Genomic DNA, 22047 nt, shown 5'->3' on the forward strand with positions numbered 1-22047 from the left:
TATACAAAGCCAACAAGTACGTGAAAAGATGCTCAATATCATCCATTATTGGGAAAATGCATATTAAAACCACAATGAAATATCACCTCACACCTGTTAGAATGGCCATGATTGAAAAGATAAGAGATATCAAATACTGGCATGGGTGTGAAGAAAAGGGGACATCTGTATACGGTTGGTGGGATGGTAAATTGGCTCAGCCACTATGCAAAATAGTACAGAGAACCAAAAAGAATATCCCCATGTTAACAGCAGCATTATTTATAATAGCCTACACATGGAAGCAACCTAAATGTCCATCAATGGATGAATGGATAACGTTGTAATATATATATGTATGTGTGTGTGTATACACACACACACACAATGAAATTTTATTGAGCCATAAAAAACTAAGAAAGCAAAAAAAAAAAAAAAAAAAAAACACCAAGAAGCCATTTATGGCATGGATGGACATTAAAGGCATCATGTTAACTGAAACAAGTCAGACAGAGAAAGAGAAATACTATATGATTTCATTTATATATGAAATTTAAAACAAACAAAAAACTCTCAGAAAAATAGATCAGACTTGTGGTTACCAGATGCTGGGGGTGGTAGGAGGAGTGGGACAGGGGGATTGGATGAAGGTGGTCAAAAGGTACAAACTTCAAGTTATAAGATAAATAAGTCCTAGGGATGTAACATACGACATGATGACTAGAGGTAACACTGTTGTATCATGTATAGGAAAGTTGTTATGAGAGTAAACCCTGAGAGTTCTCATCACAAGGAGAGTTTTTTTCCTTTTTTCCGTTTTTTTTCTTTTCTTTTTATTGTATCTCTACAAGAAGATGGATGTTAGCGGAACCTATTGTGGTAATCATTTCACACCTATATGCAAACCAAACCATTATGTTATATGCCTTAAACTTATACAGTGATGCATGTCAATTACTTCTCAATAAAACCGGTAAATAAATAAATATTTGTGAAATGAGGAACTATGGCAACAACATGCTAGATAGTGATGTCCCACCTTCCCATGTCTCCTTGAGCATATTTGTGAAAAAGTCCTTTCACCATTTCTCCTTTAGTAGATTCAACTTAAGGCTCCCCTAAATCATGTCACAGGGATGCCAAGGACTTCTAATTCCATTTCTATACGGATAATAAGGCAAACAGAAGTAGAAACAGTATTTTCCTACCTTATCATCTTAGCTTCCCCTTCCAAAGCTTGTCCTTCCAAAGATAAAGTCTTATGACTTTATTGTGATATCCTGTATAATTAAGTATCCTTATGGTGAAAAACTGCCCTGTGATATTCAGCAGGACTTGGGGAAACAGGTCATGGTATAGGAATCTAGATGAGCAGTTTCAGCAGTTGATATATGGATGAATGACAGCAAATCTTCATTTTCTACCCCCAATTTTCTCCCAACTGGCCCTCCATCCAAATCCTCCTAGTTGTTAACCACATGTTGACTCCCTCCCCACTTCTCTATATTAGAAATTGTTCCTATACCCACGCAGTTGCTTAAACCATAAAACTTTTATTCCTCCTGTATTTTTACCTATCACATATAATCCATCAAGCCTTCTACATTTTAACTTCAAAATGCATCTGCTTCTCCTCATCTTCCCTCTTCCAGCCACCCTCTGACCAGACATCAGATATGCTGGCAGCAAACAATAGGAATGAGAAAAGAGTAAGGAGAGTAAGGAGAGCAGGGAAGGAAAACAAACAAAAGTCCTAACTAGGTCCCACAAAACAAGGCCAGTATTAGGCACCTATAGTGGGTAAAATGGTATACCAGACGGTAGGAGAATAAAAAATTCATAATTGCATAATTAAAATTATGAACCAAATTAGTGAGAGGGCCATAACATGAGCTGGAAAGAAAATACTCTATCATAGAGTATTCATGACCGTTAATATCGGATAAGCTGGGGTCCTGGGGACACGTTCAACGGCGGGAAGCACACGGAGTAACACTCCTTTCCCGGCACGAAACCTCCCTCGGACGCTCTAATTAACTCAGATTAATACATTTCTCCGAGTCAGGAAGTGGGAAGGAAGAGGACATAATTGAATCATTAGGATATTACTGCAGCTGAAGAAACACCAGAGTCTCAGAGCACTAGCAAGAGAGCAAACTCAGATTTCAGTCCTGATTCTGCCTTGGTAGTGTGTGACCTCCGCCAAACTGCTTAACCTCGCTGAATGCCACTGCCTCGCCCTTAAGTGAAGGATTTAAAATAGACACACAATTTTAAAAGAGCAGCTTCAACCTATGTTTGAAGGAACTCTTTCTAAGAAGTCAACAAGGACAGCAGATGAAAGCCTGGCTGTTCTGATTGAAGAGGGTCTCAGAGCCTCTCCCCACAGAACCTCCCCATCACCCCCACCCACCGCAGATGCAACATTCCAGGATCAGAGAACCCCAGTCAATGATTTCACAGACACCTTCTGCCTATAAGATTCACTCTTTCATGAAATAGACATTATGTTCTATTCCTCTGTGGGCTTGTACAGACACGGACACTAATTAAGAGATCCCAAATATCCTTCTTTTTACATAAAATATTTAAATCTTTAAATCACGGATGAAAGCTATTAATTTCATCACAGTTCTCACGTCATTAAAAAGGAGAAGCTGAACTGAGAAGACTCTCACATTATACATTAAAATGTTTTCAAATACTCTTTTTAGGTACAATATACTAACTGCTTCACCTTTTGCCTAACTGTGTAAAGGAAAAGTGGTCCTTCTGAGCCATATTCCATAAGCTATGGAGGTTTTCTGTGATCTTATCTTAGGGTTTTAATCTAGAGATGTACAAAGTAGGATTTGGTGATCCATGAATACATACGTTGAGGGCCACTGAGAGTCAGAGATTACCAACAGGAGATGATGCGCTGGAGTGAGAGAGAGCAGACCATCATTGCATGGTGGTGACGTCAAGTAACTCGGGGCGGGGGGCGGGGGAAGCAATCAAGGTCACGGGGAGCCACACCTCAGTAAAGAGATCAGCTTCTAGACGGAACTGAAATTTTGAATTTTAGCCCCTATATCTTTTAAAATTACAAGCACAGATGCAATACTTACAATAGAAATATCTTTTGCAAATCAATGAAAAAGACAAGTCTAATATAAAAGTTGGCAAATGACTGCAAAGGGTATTTCCTAGTAGGAAATCAGCATGCGAAAAAAATGCTTAAAACTCATTGGTCATCAAGGAAACACAAAGTAAAGCCACAACCACCACATACCCAAGCAAATGGCTTTAACAAAATACTAAGGGTTGACAAGAGTATAGAGATACTGAAATATTCATACACTGCCTGTCGGAGTGTAAACTGGTAATCTTTGGAAAACCATTTGGCAGTATCTTCAAAACTTAAATCTGTAGCAAGTGGGACCCAGCCTTCCCATTCCCAACAGAAGCATTTTATGATGTGTACCAAAAAACCCACATAAGAATGATCATAGCAGCACCATCTTGTAACAGCTAAAAAAGGGAAGCATTCCAGATGTCCACTGACAGGAGAACAGATAAATAAATTGCAGTTTATTCATACAATGGAGTGTTTCATAGCAGCAGAAATGAACTGCTATACATGACATAACTAATTCTCACACACACAATCTTGAGAGAAAGAAACCAGCATAAAGAGGACCTACGGTATACTTTCATTAACACAAAGTTCAAAACAGGCAAAATTTACTAATGGAAAAACAGGGTACTAGCAGCCTTTGGAGGAAGACTATTGTGTCCGAGGGCAGCACAAGGAGGCCTCTAGGGTGCTGGTGATGTTCTCTTTATCACACAGGTGTATCATCATAGTCATACAGGTGTGCTCACTTCCTGAATATTCCTTGAGCTGTACCCTTAGGAATAGTGCACGTTTCTGATTGTTTGCTATATATCTATTTAAATGTCTTTAACAGTAAATTTTCAATTTTAATTTTTAATTATTAGTTTTTCAAATAACCTATTAAAAACTCTGAAAACTCTAACTTCGTCATTATAGGTAGTTTCATTTCTCCTCTTCTTACTCTTCCTCAAAAGAAGCGTAAAGCATAGAGCTTTGCTAAAAGGCAACAATATCTATGCTAAATTATAAGCCCCACCAGAGGAGAAACTAGTTTTTTAAACTCCTTTTATGCCTTCCATAAGACTAAGCACATGGCTAGCCAAGCAATAAGTACCCTGTAAAAAGCAGTTGATTTGAATTCCTGTAGGGAAGTCCTGAAATATTACAACCTGCTTAGTTTTCACAGAGTTCTTAATACTTATTTAGAAATCTCACTTCTACTAAAGTTTCCACGTAACTTGTTGTGATTTTGTTGCAGTATGGCTAATGGACTTTGCTTGTTTCATTCTACATACCTAGTTACCTTGATAGGAAGACCATAATTATACAAATGAAAAATTAATTACTTTGGCCCAAAATGAGTGCTAATCTCTCTCTCTCTCACACTCACACACACACACACACACACACACACACACACACACTGGTTTCAGAAAGGCCCACATTATTCCATATTTTTTTCACCTCAGTTTCCCATTCAGTCTTGAATTCAACCATAAAATGCTGACAGAAAGGGGCAGAGGTAAAAGGAAGAGTGAGATGAGGACTTCCTGTAGTAAAATGTTAAATATATTTGAAGTTGTCTTATAAATTTGGGGTGGGAGTAATTCTGGTTAGAAATATATCGGATAGAACACGTGTCCAGGAACAACAACAACAACAAAAAAGTAATAGTACCTTATTTCTCAAGTAGTCAATTATATCACAAATGCTTTCAAATATCTTATGAAGATTTCCATGTCAACGCATGCAGCTATGCCTTCAATGATAACTGTGGCATGTTTTGACTCTGTTTTTCTTGTGATTTTCACAGATTAAAACAGTGCTGTTATAAAAGCACATTCTCTCAGCTATTAATCACACATGCCTTAAATAGAAGCCATTAACATTTTATAAATAACAATAAGAGTGAAAACTTGATTTATAAGTCAATTCCTGCTGAGATGTTTGGGACATTATATAAACAGTTAAAGACAACAATGAAAACACCATAAAGTTAATTACCACAAATTAAATAAAATAAATTAAGGGCAAAAGCTGTTAAACTGCTACAATGGAATTTTGCTGTGCTCAGAAACACCAACTGATGCTAAAGAGCTAGATCTAGAAATCTGAGCAAAAAACATGAGATATTGTAAATCCTGGCATACGTTTCAGATTTCTTCTTTCTCAATGACCTTGTAAAAACTAGCTAATATTGATGGGCAATGAAATGGTTTTGGAGAGCTTACATTTAAAGGACAGGTTTAAGTAATATAATTTTTAAACTGGAAACAATTTTAGGAGCTGTCCTCTTGTCAGCCCCTCAATTTACAGGGGAGGCAACAACAGCATGGGATGTGATTTGTTCAACTTGACACCGGGTTTGTGACTGTACTGGAACCAGAATTCAGGTCTCCTGACCTCTGATAAAGCACAATTTCCCCTGACAAAATCCCTCCCTGAATAGAGTATTTCCCCTCCATGAATTCTTTCATGCCTTGATCTTTTACCTCCTCTCTGAATCAGCCTTTTTTTTTTTTTTTCTTTTCTCCCTACTTTGTTCTAATGGAGACAGTAGAATATCATGGTGAAGAGCAAAGATGTTAGGCTCAAGTGGGCCTGGGTTCAAGTCCAGGCTTCACCACTTCCTAGTTACTAGTCACTGACCTTAGGCCTTGCGGGACCAATTCATCCCAGTTTGCCTGGGGTTTTCCTGGTTTTAAAACTGAAGGTCCTGCATCCTGGCAGCCACCTCAGCACAAGACAAATTAGGACAGCTACTTACTTGACTCTCCAAGCTTGAGCTCTTTTATCTGTAAAATATGGTAACAATAATTCTTACACCTCATAGGGCTGCTGGGAGACCAAATGAATGAATGTACAGCACCTAAGCCTGGCCCACAGCAAGCACTCATTTCCATACCAGTCATGTCCTCTTGATCTCTTTCCATGTTGGAGAGTAGATTTGAAAGTAGTTTAAAACAGAGGTGATATGTGAAGCCCAGAGACAGAATGAGTTTTCTGAGAAACAAGACAGACTCGTGCAGGGTGGAATAGCATAAAAAGAAAGAGAACATTAAGAAGGAAGGAGAGTGTTTCAAGGCCACACTGGTCAACATAATCAAACAAGAAACGAGGGAATTCCTGTGGCATGTGGGGATGTTAGTTCCCCAACCGGGGATTAATTCCGCGCCCTCTGCAGTGGAAGCACAGAGTCTTAACCACTGGACCACCAGGGAAGTCCTGACTCTTAAGTCTACAAATATATGTAGATTATATTCTATAAGGGATTAAAAGAAAAGTAAGAAAGAGGAAGTGAGGGCAAGGGATAAATAGGTATAATATTTGGTCTTCTACATGGGATAACTTGAGAAACATGAAGAATCCCCCAAACAGCCAAACATGTCCACCATTACCACATCATTTATGCACACAGTACCACATCCAGCATTTATATTCTTCTAGAAATAAACCTCTGAGAGGAATAACACATTGAAAAACAAATACCAAAACACCTATCTTTTTCTCACCAATATCTAATTGAAAGTTTTTCCCTATGGAAAGAAATAGGCATAAATAAGGTGGGGATGTACTTTCAGTCATCTTCGAGAACCAGAGATAGAACATAAATGCAGAGTGGCGAGGCGACTGAAGCTGTGGATGCTGTCCCAGCTCCCCGACACAGGCAGAGGCAACCTGGAGTTCAGTCTCAGTGGGATCCCCAGAACTTAGTGCAATCCCTGTGTGAGGCCGGGGATCAGAGCTAGGCCCCACTGACAGGAGGCAGAAAATACAACATCCACCTCTCACTTGGGGCAAGGCTTATCATAAGTTCCATACTCAGAGAGGCAAAAGACACACACATCTCTCACCATTAGGACCTAGCCACACCAGCCAGTGGCTCAGAGTCAGGGTGTGAAACATCAGTATCACAGGAGCAGGAGTCCCAAGGGATCAATACAAGACCTGGTTTTGGAATGGGAAACGCAGTGGCAACTATAATGCTATGAATCAGAAAGCTGTGAAAATATAAGTAAATAAAATATAAAAATACAATAAAACTTCCTACTTCACACAAAAGCCTGAAAATTATTATAAAATAATTTTGAAATTATAAAACACATGTCCAAAACTAACACTAAGAAAGATAGCCAATAAAATCAACAATTAAGATAGTAATTAACTCCACAGAATATGAAACAAAAATGAAAACAATAAAAGAATATGAAAAAGAGTTTAAAATAAGTGGGTTAAGACTCCAGCAAGAGACAGAGGAGAAAATAATATTCTTAAAAAAGATATAAAAATATGAAACAAAGTAGCCAAAAATAAAATAGAGATATAAAAAAGGAACCAATTAGAGCCCTTGAAATAAAAATATATTCCCTGAAAAAAAATTTTATAAGCTTAACATAGAGAATAAAATCTAGGCTTGACACAATGTAAAAGAACCAGTGAATTGAAAGATAATACTGAGGAATTTCCCAAAAACCAGCAAAAAGAGATATAGATAAAAAGATGAAATAATAATTAAAAGATATAAAAGATAGATTGGAAGATCCCAAAGTGTATATAAAGAAAGTTCCAGGGGGCAAAAAAAGGAAATGGAGGAAAAGCAATATTTGAAGTGTCAGTGTGACATGAAACTTGAGATTGAAAGTACACTCCTGACGCCAAGCAAGAAAAATAAAAATAAACCCACATCCAGCACAATCCCTACATGAGGCCGGAGATCAGGGCTGATTTCTGTCTTCCCATTCTTTTTTTTTTTTAAAAAAAGCTCTTTATTGGAATATAATTGCTTTACACTGTTGTGTCAGTTTTTGCTGTACAACAAAGTGAATCAGCTGTATTTACACGTATATCCCCATATTCCCTCCCTCCCACAACTCCCTCCCACCCTCCCTATCCCCTCCCTCCAAGTCATTGTCCATCATCAAGTTGATCTCCCCGTTTTAGGCAGCAGTTTCCCACTAGCTATCTGTTTTACATTTGGTGGTGTATATATGTCAATGCTACTCTCTCACTTCATCCCAGCTTCCCCTTCGCCCCCCCACCTCATGTCCTCAAGTCCGTTCTCTACAACTGCATCTCTATTCTTGCCCTGTCACTGGGTTCATCAGTATCATTTTTTTTTTTTAGATTCCATGTATATGAGTTAGCATACAGTATTTGTCTTTCTCTTTCTGCTCACTTCGCTCTGTATCACAGACTCTAGGTCCATCCACCTCATTACAAATAACTCAATTTCATTCCTTTTTATGGCTGAGTAATATTCCATTGTATATATGTGTCACATCTTCTTTATCCATTCATCTGTTGATGGGCATTTAGGTTGCTTCCATGTCCTGGCTACTGTAAATAGTGCTGCAATGAACATTGTGGTACATGTTTCTTTTTGCATGATGGTTTTCTCAGGGTATATGCCCAGTAGTGGGATTGTTGGGTCATATGGTAATTCTATTTTTAGCTTTTTAAGGAACCTCCATACTGTTTTCCATAGTGGCTGTACCAATTTGCATTCCCACCAACAGAGCAGGAGGGTTCCCTTTTCTCCGTACCATCTCGGCATTTATTGTTTCTAGATTTTTTGATAATGGCCATTCTGACCAGAGTGAGGTGATGCCTCATTGTGGCTTTGACTTGCATTTCTCTAACTGAACCCACTCTCATCAGGCTTTTGCCCTTGACCTCCATCTAAACTGATTCTAACAGATTCAGTAATACAATTCAGTGAGGCACCACCCAGAGCCTCCTGAAGAACTGACTCCCTGGCTGCTGGAAATGCTACCAGAAGACAGCCCTCAGCTCTGACTCTTCCTCAGATTGCACTGGCTATAGAGTCACCTTGCCCAAAATCGTGCCCCTTTCCAGGGCAGCTCACTTTCAGTGACTAGTCAGCAAGAGGTTCATGCAGATCCAGGTACCACATCCCAATTCAGGCAACCCTGAAGGGGCATCTCAACATGAGAGCTCCCCATGGAGTCTGCTGAGGCCTTCACTAGACTGCATCATAGCCCGACTTCTCCAATTCCTGCTTCCTTCCCTCCTCTTTCTTTCTGCAGAGGGTGATTCCAAACGCACTTCCTTACAAACCTCTTGCTCATCTCCACCTCGGAGTCTGTTTCCTGGGAGATACAACCTGCCATTCCTTTTATCTAGGTCACTGATAACCTTCATGCTGGTAAATCCAATTGTCTATTTTCAGCCCTTATCTTAGTTCACCTATTAACAACACTTTATATATTTTATAACTCACTCCTTCTTAAAATATTTTCTGCATTTGGCTCCTACGAACCCCACTGTCCTAGATTGTCTCTGTACCTTCTCTTACCTCCTCCTCAGTTTTATTTTTTTGCTGATCCCTCCTTATCTCACTGACCTCAAAACATCGAAATGTCCAAGGCTCAGACCTTGAATCTCTTTTCCACCACATATATTTATTTTGTTATTTCATCCAGCCTCATGGTTTTATATGCCAATCCCTATGCTGATGATTCACAAATATTCATCCTGGTCCTGTCCCCTTAGCAATTTCACATGTCCATTTAGATACCATAAAGGCATCCAGCATTTTATATATCAAAGCTGAGCTCCTAATCTTCCTCCAATCATTTTCCCAAACTCAGCAAATGACATCACCACACTTCCAGTTACTGAGGCCAAACTATCATCCTTGACTCTTCTCTTTTTTGTATGTCCCACATCCTATTCACTAGCATATCCTTTCAGCAGTATTTTCAAAATATATTCAGAAATCTGATAGTTTCACACCACCCTCACTGTGAACACTCTGGTCCAAGCCATCATTGTCTCTCACCTGGATTATTAGAATAGCCTCTAACTCTCCAGCTGGCCTGTCTGATGCTATTCCCCATGCATGTTCCACAGTCTATTCCCAACACAGCAACGAGAGTCATCCCACTAAAAACTAAGACAGATCATGGCCTCCATTCAAAACCCACTTCCAGTCCCAGAGTAAAAACGGAAGTGCTTACAATGGCTCACACAGCCCTATATTACCTGTTACCTCACTGACCTCATTTTTACCCCAGCCTCTAGCTCACTCTCCTGGAGCTACACGCCTCTCCTTGGGGCTCTAATCAGGCTGGGAGGGCCCCCACCTCAAGATATTTGCATTTGCTATTTGCTGTGCCTGAAATGTTCTTCTTTCAAACTGCCACAAGGTACCAAGCCCTCACTTTTGCGGGTGCATACTCAAATGTACCCTCTGAGCAAGGACGTCGCCAGCCACCTATATGCAATTGTGACCCACCTCCCACAACCCTCCCCAGTTCCCTCCTTGGTTTGTTTTCCTCCTTAGCATTGATACTACCATTTAGCATAGTGTGTGTTTCACTTATTTATTATCTGTTTCTCCATGGCAGAGACTACTAGCTGATCCCCAAATGTTTTCCTCTTCCTCCTGGGCCCATAGCTGAACTAGTTTTCCAGGCACCCTTGAAGTTAAATGTGAACAAGTGACTGAGTTCTAACCATGAGAAGAGGGGCCAAAGTGAAAAGTGCCACTTCCAGGCCTCCCATGTGATTCTCCATACTGTTTTCCCTCTCTGGCTGCTAGAATGTTGGGACCCCAGCACAGCAAGGGAACCAAATTTTAAAGATGGCACAGCCACGAGGAAGAATAAGCCTGTATCTTGAGAGCTGCCTAACTAGGAACATCCATAAAAGATAGTTTGATAAATTAAAAAAATGCAAGGCATTAAGTCAGTAATAATCAGGGATTTAATTTATAACAATAACTAGCTTTATCTTACCTAATATATTCACTTGCTAGACTGTAAGATCTACAAGCACAGGGACTTTTCACTGCTTTCTACACTGATGACCCCCCAATGCCTAGAACACTAACTGTTGATCAGTAAATATTTGAAGAATAATGAATAAATGAATAAAAACTTAAATGCTCACAGAGAAAAGATAGGCCATCTAGAAATGGATGACAACTTTGACAAAACCTGTCATCAGCAGTGATAGTTGATGGAAGACAAATAGCATCTTAAAACATCTGAAGGAAAATAGCAATAAATATAAAATTCAGAATCAATCTAAACTATTATGCAAAAGTGAGAACAAAATAAAGACTTTTGGAAATACTAAGTCTAAGAAATCTCTCTCTCTCTCTCTCTCACACACACACACACACACGTGCGCACACACACACAGAGATACACACACATACACACAGATTTTCCCCAAAATGAACTGTTAAAAGATATACTTCAGTAAGAAGAAAGGAATAAATGGAATGCAAAAAAAAAATAGTAAGCACAGAAATTTGATAAAGTATGTTTACAAATTTAAATAATTAGTACCTACAAAAACATATGAGTAGTTAATATGAATGTTTTTCATGTGGAACTAAAATCTGGAATACAACAAACAGGAAGAAGAAAAGGGAAGACACAGAACGGGGCAGTTTTCAGTGAACAAAGAGTCCAATGTCCTGGTCTTGCTTGGGAAAAGAATAAATACATTGAATAATTTTTTAAGAAAAAAATAGAGACAAATATTTCTACTAACATGTTAAGGCTAACTCTAATAAAATGGACATATAATGTATAGCTCTCAAACTATCAGAGGAATCATATAGTAATTATTGAAAATATTCTCAAGACAAAGAAGGCAAGAGGTTAGAAAAAGAAGCAAAGATAAAATGGACTATAAACAGAAACCTAAAATAAGATGGTAAAATAAATATAAATTCTAAATAAGTACCATAAATATGAACAGTTACAATCACCTATTAACAGACAAAGATTGTCAAATATGATAACACAAATAAAATCAACTAAAATATTGACTATAAAAGACATTTAAAACCAAAGAACATAAGATTGAAAACTCATGAAAAAATGCTTACCAGTAAATAATAACTTTAAAAAACTGATGTAGTACTGGTACTATCTGACAAAAACAGACACCAGATCAAAAATTATTAATAGGAATGAAGAGGTACACTAAATCATGATTAAGGCAGCAATGCTTCAGGAAGATAGGAAAAACATGAATTTGTATACACCTACCAAAATAGCTCCAAACTTTAAAAAAAATTTTTATTAGAGTATAGTTTATTTAAAATGTTGTGTTAGTTTCTGCTGTACAGCAAAGTGAATCAGTTATACACATACATATACTGGTTTTAAAATTTTTTCCCATATAGGTCCATACAAAGTATTGAGAAGAGTTCCCTGTGCTATACTGCAAGTCCTTATTAGTTATCTATTTTATACATATTTGTGTGTATATGTCAATCCCAACTTTTATGCAATAGAATTACAAGGAAAAATTAATAAAATGACAATTAGACAGGGAGATTTTACCATACCACTATTAGCAACTTAGAGCAAGTACACACAAAATAGTAAGGATAGAGATTTAACATAAGATACATGCTTGATCTAATATATATTTTTAGAATACGGCACAAATAGAGAAAGTACGTTCTTTTCAAGCACATATAGGGCATTAAAATTTTTTCTGTCACATAAAATATCTCAATACATGTTAAATATTTGAATAATACAACTGTTACAAATCAGCAATAAAGATTTTTAAAGTGTATTCCTGAGTAACTCACTGATTAAAGAGTAGATCAAAATGGAAATCGTGAAATATTTAGAACAAGAGTAGATGAAAACAACAAAGTAAACCTGTGGAATGAAGGCAAAGTAGTAATTTTTATTGCTTTAAATGTATTTATTGAACAAGGTAAGAAGTATTTATTATAAACATTCAACTTTAACAGATATAGAGCAAAAAATTGTTAAATTCAAAGAAAGTAGAAGAAACAAACCAATAGAGATAAGAGCAAAAATGAATGGACACACTACTATATATAAAATAGATAACTAATAAGGACCTCTGTATAGCACAGGGAACTCTACTCAATACTCTGTAATAACCTATATGGGAAAAGAATCTAAAAAAAGAGTGGATATATATATATGTATAACTGAATCACTTTGCTGTACAGCAGAAACTAACACAACATGTAAATCAACTATACTCCAAAAGAAATTAATTTTAAAAAATAAATGGAATGGAAAACTACAAAAAAATGAAAAAATAGAGAGGGTCAGCAAAATCAAAAGCAAGTCCTTTGTAAATACTGACAAAATATACAAGCTTCTAGGTACCACATAAAGCAGACATAAAGAGAGAAAGGAAGGCAGGCAGCAGGCAAACAAGCAATATTAGGAAAACTTAAGGGTGAAGAGGATGGAGAGAGAAGTCTAGGTTTGTTAGGGTTCTGGATGCACCAAACAGGCCCAGGTAAGGCAGGACAGTGAGGAAGACTCCAACATCCAAGAGCAGCATGAAGTCACTGAGTCGGACATGGAAGAAATCACAGAGAATGAGGGGAAAAGACCACAAAGAGCATGAAATGCAATAAAGGGAGAGGCAGGTAAAGAGCAGTATAAGGTAACCACAGGCTAGCTCTTCAAGTGTGTTCCGTTCTAAGGCAAAAGTTAGCATTACATAAAATAAGATCAATTCAGAATAAAATGGCTGTATTAGGAACTATTCATACAAAACTAAAATAATGTAGCAGAAGGCTAGGATTGAACTTAATTGTTCTTTTATACATCTGAATGGCTCATTAACAGAAATCAAGGTATTCATTACGAAAGCATAGTCAATCTTCCTCCAGAGAAGAATCCCTAATCTAACTACCCACCGAGGTCTGGTTCCTGATTCCACATGTTAGGAAACACCTTCTAGGTATGAAACACTGATTATTTGGTTTCATTTTTATTTAATAAATAAAAATTTTAATAAAAAAATTATTAAATAAAAATTATATTAAAAACTACCAATGAACTCCATGTGTTGTATTTACAGAGTTTACTTACATGTATGTATGTATTTATTTATATCTGATATATTTCAGTGATATATCAAAACAGGCTTAGGTAAAATTGTGAAAACAGTAAAAATAAAAAATCAATGTTTGCCTAGATATTCTTCTAGAAATGTTCTTCCAACTTTGAGATATCCTTTCCCCGCACAGGGCTCTCAGACTATGTCCAGAGGATTTCTGTATTTTAACAGGGGACAATACATCAAGATATTGATCACATGCCTTTAAGGAATATGTATAAGAAAATATCAGATATTAGCAGAGAATATCGTTACTTCTTTATAAAACCAGCTTTCATAACGTCCCTAAAATTACAAAATATAGAATCACCACTGTTCTGTCAATTCCATAGTCCCAAAATGCCTATGATATATAGAGCGGGATGTGAAACTGAACAAGGATATTTAGTGCCAAATAAATAATATATAGTTCATCTCTTTCTTCACACATGACCTTATTTCTCAATATCAAAATAATATCTTAACAATCTCCCTTAATTATGCATTGATTCATGTTCCTCTTTTGATCAAAGTGTCAGTGTCTACAAAATAAATAACCCAAAGCCACTCTAAGTCCCAACATCTCATTTATGCACGGTAAGCAAGCTTCTCATTTCCTGTTCCCACCAGCACCACCCTGTGCTTTCCTCCTTCCTCAATTTTGCTCTTGTTACTTTCTTCACCCAGATATCAACTCTCCTATTTCCCAAAGAGCAACTAATGCTGATTTTCCTTAGAGGAACATATCAAATGCCTCCTCCTCCACAAACTTTTCTCCTTATCCTCCACATCAGAAGTCTTCCATCTCTTCTAAGAATCCCAGAGCACTTACACTATCTCTCGCTTATAACACTTGTCCTTTTATATCTCATATTATGATTTATTTGTGTGTAAATGTTATTTCCCCTACTACACAGCAAAAGTCTTAAGGATAATATTCCTGTCTGAATTATCATAATATTCCTCACAGTTCCTAGGAAAATTCTCTCTCTATAAGGGCTCAAAAATTATTTATAAAACAATTAAGTATAGCAACAAGTTACAGTGATTACATTAGTATTACAAAAATCCAGTTCCCCAAAAATATATGTACTAAAAAAAGTTCAGCTGTTGACTTCTTGTATAACATAACCTCCTTTTCTGGGGCCTCAATTTCTCAAATACATAGCATTAATTAATAACAGAAAAAATTCTTAATTTATAAAATTTATACAAAAATAGTTACATGCTAGTTATAATGTGAAAATTAAGTACCTTAGAACTATTTATAAGAAGTCCCAAGAAGCAGTCTGGCAGCTTACAGTAAGGAACTGAGGAACTGATCTCCATTAACAAGGCTGAATTATCAATTGGGACAATATATATAGATGACATAACACTTTAAGAAAGTGAAAGCACGAGAGAAAGACCTCACAAATTTTTAAAAAGTGATACTAAAAGATGTAAGTTTCTCAAAATAATCTTCGTGATTAAAGGATAAAAGATCTAGGCATGGTTCTTCAGAAAAAAAAAGAAAGAAAGAAAGACTGAGGCATCAGGATAATGGCTGTCAAATTTAGGAAGGACAGACTACAAAATTAATCAGTCCAAGCAAAGAAGAAGTAATTCCAATGGTATTTTTCATTAACATAGAACAAACAACCCTAAAATTTGTATGGAATCACAAAAGACCCTGATGCCATGAAATCCGTCTAGGGAGTGGATTCGTGATCTCCGAAGGAAAAGAATTTCTCCTCAGGATCAATAACAAGCCGCTGCTCAGGTTTGTTACAAAATAACAGTTTATTAGGAAGAGTACAACAGCTTCTGGTACAGACACCAGAAGGGCATGGAAAGATCCGAGAAGGGATCTTCCATGAGCATGTTATATACCTTCAGAGCAGTTAACTCAATCGCAACCTTAACGATTGATTATTAGGGTTGATTGTTAGGATTGATTGTTTCTATAGAAACGTTCGTGATATTCAAAGAATTTCATTACTCAGTGATCTTGTAATGTCCCAGGTAACCCCCACCCTAAAGTCATAAGAATCAGTCTTAAAGAATGAGTGAGGTTAAGTCACATTTTTCAGTTCTTCCACCACTCTCCCAGCCACGTCAGCCCCTGGAACTCTCAACCCCAAATAGCCAAAGCAACTGAGAAAGAAGAGCAAAGCTGGAGACATCGTGCTTCCTGATTTCAAACTATACTACAAATCTACAGTAATCAAAACAGTATGATATTGGCATAAAAACAGACAAATAGATTAATGGAACAGCATAGACAGCCCAGAATAGAGAGCCCAAGACTGATGTCAAGGAGTCAAGAATAGGCAACAAATCTCTTCAATAAATGGTGCATTTATTGAAAGAACAATCTCTTCAATAAATGGTGCTGGGAAAACTGGACAGCCATATGCAAAATAATGAAACTGGACCAATATCCTACACCATACACAAAAATTAACTAAAAATCGATCAAAAACATCAAAGACTGTAAGACCTGAAACCATAAAATTCCAAGAAGAAAACATAGCCCCTTGGCATTAGTTTTGGCAATGATTTTTTTGAGTTTGACACCAAAAGCAAAAGCAATAAAAGTAAAAATCAACAAGTGGAACTATATCAAACTAAAAAGCTTCTGCACAGCAAAGGAAACCATCAACAAAATGAAAAGACAACCTACCAAATGGAGAGGATATTTGCAAATCATATATCTTATAAGAGGTTAATATCCAAAATACATAAAGAATGCATACAGCTCAACAGTTAAAAAAAAAAAAAAGTATGATTAAGAAATGGACAGATGATCTGAATAGACATTTTTCTCCAGAGAAGACATACAGATGGCCAGCAGGTACATGAAAAGGTGCTCAGCATCACTAATTCATCAGGGAAATACAAATCAAAACCACAATGAGACACCACCTCACACCTGTTAGAATGGCTATTATCAAAAAGACAAGAAATAACAAGTGTTGACCAGGATATGGAGAAAAAGGACCCCTTGGGCACTGTTGGTGGGATTATAAATTGGTGCAGCCACTATAAAAACAGTATGAAGTTTCCTTAAAAAGTTAAAAATAGAACTACCATCCAGCAATTCCACTTCTGGGTATTTATCCAAAGAAAATGAAAACACTAACTCAAAAAGTTATCTGTACCCTCATGTTCATTGCAGCATGATTTACATATGGAAACAACCTATGTGTCTATCAATGAATGAATGTACACACACACACACACATACACACAGGAACAGCCAAAAAAAGAATGAACTCTTGACATTTGCAACAACATGCATGGGCCTTGAGGGCATTATGCTAAGTGAAATAAGTCAGACAGAGAAAGATAAATGCCATGATCTCACTTATAGGTGCAATCTAAAAAAAAAAAAAAAATGAACTCAAAGATACAAAGTTGACCGGTGGTTGTCAGAGGCTCAGGGGTAGGGAGATGGGTAAAAAGAGTAAAGGGAGTCAAAAGATACAAACTTTCAATTACAAAATAAGTCCTGGGGATGTAATGTACAGCATAGTGACTACAGTTACTAATACTGTATTGTATACTTGAAAGTTGTTAGGAGAGTAGATCTTAAAAGCTCTCATCACAAGAAAAATAATTGTAATTATGTTTGGTGATGGGTGCTAACAAGACTTACTGTGATCATATCATAATATAGAGAAATATCAAATCATTATGTTATACACCTGAAACTACTATATTGTTATATGCCTGTACCTCGACTTTAAAAGGAAAATAAAGTTAGATACACTAAGACAATTTTAAGCAAAATACCTAAAAAATACTGCATAGTTGTTATTTTTTTAAATGTTTCTGATAGCTTAAGAATGTGACATTGATGGGGAAATATAGGAATATTTGAGTTGAAAAGTAGAACAAGAATGAGCAGAACAAGATTATGTTTGGAGAGCGATCCTTCCAAGTCAGCCTTGCAAACCTCACTTCAATGCCAAGGTGAATGGAGCTCTTAAAATAACACCAAGATCCAGTCTAGGAAAAAAGTTATCTTCTTCCAGCCCTCACATTAAAATCACCACATAATTACAGCATTGTGCTTCACAAAAAAACTGTATCAAATTCTTGATTTAAAAAAACTTATCAAGCATGTTATTTCATCTTCTGTGAGATAGCACTACAGAGCTAATTGAAAAGGACAGTCTTATGGAGTCCCTTCATTAAGGAGACATGAGCATTGAGGACATAGGTTGCAGTATTTACATATTATAAAGGCACCTTGATCTTGTACGATCTGTTCATCTGAACTTCTCTACAAGGCCATCAATGCCAGTAGGAGAATTATATTTAATTGCCTTGTTATTTAATAAGTTTTAGGTACAGTTGCACATGAGGGATTTGAAAAAATAATTTCTAGTTCAGATTAATCTATAAAAAGCCTATTCAGTTATAATTCAGGGACAAGGTTCTCCATAGATCTCTACCAACCTCTAACAGACAAATCCCAAAATACTTCTTTATTTAAATCACCTTTCCTAATTACTCTCAATAGGGGTTCCCAGAGATCTTTTTTTTTTTTTTTTAAAGGTATACTACTTTCTTTTTTTTTTTCATACTTTTTTTTTTTTTTTTTTTTGGCACACGGGCTTAGTTGCTCTGCGGCATGTGGGATCTTCCTGGAGCTGGGATCGAACCCGTGACCTCTGCATTGGCAGGCGGATTCTTAACCACTGTGCCACCTAGGAAGCCTTCCCGGAGATCTTAATCCCTTTGCCATGCAGCAATTTTCAGTAGCAGCTTCAGGAAAAATATAAAATTTAAATAAAATATATACATACAGTGCATACACACACACGCACACACACACACTCAAGGAGCCAGATCGGAGCTGTGATAACACCATCTGAAGTTAATAAAAGCTTTCAAGTATATTCAATGACTGAGGTTTAAATATAATTAAATATAACCTAATATTGGCCTTTATCCTAAAAATATGATGGTTTCCTATTTATGCAGAGTCTGTCATTACCACTGCCATCAGAAAGCAATAATGTGGACAATACATCCACGTTATTGGATATATACCAATGCTGCTGCAGTGGTATAGCATGACTTACAGACAGCAGCAAGAACAGATACCATTTGCAATCACCGCAGAATGTCATACTTTTACATGTTGAGTTTGGTTGCACATGAAAATACATGGAAGAGGTGTGATTTTAAGAAGCTCATGAAGGAGGAAAAGAGGCTTGGAGAAGCATAAAAGTCAAAGTGTTCCCTAAATTGGAACATCAGAGAGAATCTCACAAAGATTTGTAAAATAAAAGTAATTGGTGTATGAGCCCCCAGGATATGATCTTCATCGTGCTAAACCCTCTAAAGCATGATTTTATTGAAGATTCACACAGTACTCTGTACTTAAGTACTAAGGATCTCAATCTCTGAGATAAAGACATTGGGGCTTGGAGAAGTCTAAAGAGCTACAGGTGGCAGAGCCAGAGGTCAAGCCAGGAACCTCTGACTCAAAAACTCAAGCTTTGGGGGACTTCCCTGGTGGTGCAGTGGTTAAGAATCTGCCTGCCAGTGCAGGGGACACAGGTTCAATCCCTGGTCCGGGAAGATGATATGCCACAGAGCAACTAGGCCCATGTGCCACAACTACTGAGCCTAAGCACTAGAGCTCACAAGATACAACTATTGAGCCCTTGTGCTGCAACTACTGAAGCCCGAGTGCCTAGAACCCATGCTCCACAACGAGAAGTCACCACAATGAGAAGCCCACTCATCGCAACTAGAGAAAGCCCACGCACAGCAATGAAGACCCAACACAGCCGAAAAAGGAAAAAACCCTCAAGCTTTGAACAACTGGGCATGCTGCTTCTTATTGTGAAAGGAATGAAGAGAAAGTCCCACAGAAAGATGCAATGCCTGAAGAGTCAGGAACTTTTTTTTTTTAACCTGGAAGAATCTGTGCAACAACGAAAAGGAATCAAGGGCAGAAAGTACCGGGTGGTGGTGTTGGTAGTACAGCTGAGGAATATGCCCTATTTGCCAGGAAAAAAAAATGTATTTTCCTCAAAAAAAGATTCCAAATTTACCTTGTGACCAAAGTGCCTGATTCCAACACTTTGGCCATGTTAAATGAGGATGGTGCAGTATCCCTTAGTGCAGAAATAGGCACCACAGACATCAGAGCTGGATAAAAGCACTACATCCTACAAACAGTTTCTTAACAAAAACAAGTCCCAAACCACACTACTCTGGTCAGCCATGGTTTGGGTTATTCACCTAAAATTTTATACTGAAGTCTTTACTACTGTAACCTTAGCTGAAACTCAGTAGAGGCACTGCTTTAACATTCATTTCAAACTGAACGTTACAGGAATAAGGAAAGAACACAGTAAGAGGGCAATAGGGTGATATTTGGGTCTGCCATCAACCTAGAAAAAGATAAAAAGGAGTGCAGCTGACAGCTACAAAACGTATGGAAAAAAAAAATGTTTCCTCTACCTAATCACTTCAAAACCACTTTCAGCATATGAAAAGTACCAAGAAATATATTTCCCCATGAAATTTTCTTGTAAAATTTAGACGACTGAACACTTACGCATCTTATGTGCTGGCAAATGCTGAGATCAGGGAAACCAAGAGGAGGTCAGTGTCTTTCTAGAAAGTCTAAGCCCAGAGGAAATACTCTTAAGAAGACAAAGGACAAGTATGGCATTCATTGTTCTGAAGTACAAGACAGTAGATATTGATCAAGATAACACAGTATGAGAACTACAAGAGAGAAATGGAAAATGAAGTAATTTTGAAAATGAGAAGAAAAAAAACTGTTAATCACTGTTTTTGTGTTTCTATGATTTGCTGAAAAATCACAGAGCATTTACTATTTTGCAGCCATTCCCCATAACTGGCAGAATTATTATGAATGAATCAGTTTAACAAAGATATTCAATGAAAATCCAAAAATTCAGTGGGTCCTCATAGGTACAGGATGTGGTTCTTAGGGTTAGAGTTAGTGAAGAAACTCACTACATATAACTTTCTGATTTTTACACTTAGTATCACTACTGCTACTCTTTCCACATTAATGGGAAAATGCTGTAAAAGGAATAATCTTGACCCTAATAATAATCATCATATTTTTGTCACTTTACCTGAGGCTAATTGAAATATTTTTACCTGAAGTTATTAACAAAAACAAATATGAGGTTGTAAAATAATATGCAAGGAATGAACACATTTTGTAAAAAACACAAATTTGCTATGTGATCTCATGATCTTTTTTATTTTTATTTTTGAATTTTCCCAAAAAAAACACGCATTGCCCATATAATTTTTAAAAGATGGCACAGGAAGAAGTAAAATCTAATGAAATGATTTTCATGAACCAACATCATCTATCACCAAAATGGCAATTTATCCACTTCTTACAGTAACTATCATGAAGATCTTCACAGGGACAGGCATTGTTCAGTTTAATACTCACAGCTGGGTACCATCTTGCCTGAGAAACCTTAGCACGTACAGATTTTTGTGGTTTTGTTGAAATTCTTATTCTGTAACTCTGATTTTTCAAAGATCCAAGAAATACCATTACCTTTATTCATTTCAAAATATCTCCATAATGTACAAGGGTGAGTCAAAAGCTATCTACCCTCTGGCTGTAGAATTTATTGCAATTAACTTTTAGAAAAGACAAATACATCATTTTTTGACATATTCTCCTTGCTTTTCAATATACTTTGCCCATCAGTCAACAAGCTTTTGTATTCCCTCATTAAAAAATATTTTAGCTGAGCTTCGAACCACAAATGCACCTCTGTCTTCACTTCTTTATCAGAAGTGAATCTTCATCCTCGTACAGCTACTTTCAGGGGACCAAACAGGTGAATGGAGCAAGATCATGGGAGTATGGTTTAACACCTCAAAACAAAGTTTTTGCAGAGTGTCGACAGTGTGGACAGAAGTGTGCATACATGCACACCCTCAGACCACAAAAAACGAATCACTGCACGCTGCTCTTCTTGTGTGCAAATCACAACCGGCGCATCCATTTTTGCTCGCACTGCAGTTACAAATGAACTGATGTAGCATGTTCACACCTGCATAACAGTGACTAGGGAGACAGTAGCCTTGAA

The sequence above is a fragment of the Hippopotamus amphibius genome, chromosome 3, assembly GCF_030028045.1.
Source record: "Hippopotamus amphibius kiboko isolate mHipAmp2 chromosome 3, mHipAmp2.hap2, whole genome shotgun sequence".
NCBI classification, from domain to species: domain Eukaryota; kingdom Metazoa; phylum Chordata; class Mammalia; order Artiodactyla; family Hippopotamidae; genus Hippopotamus; species Hippopotamus amphibius.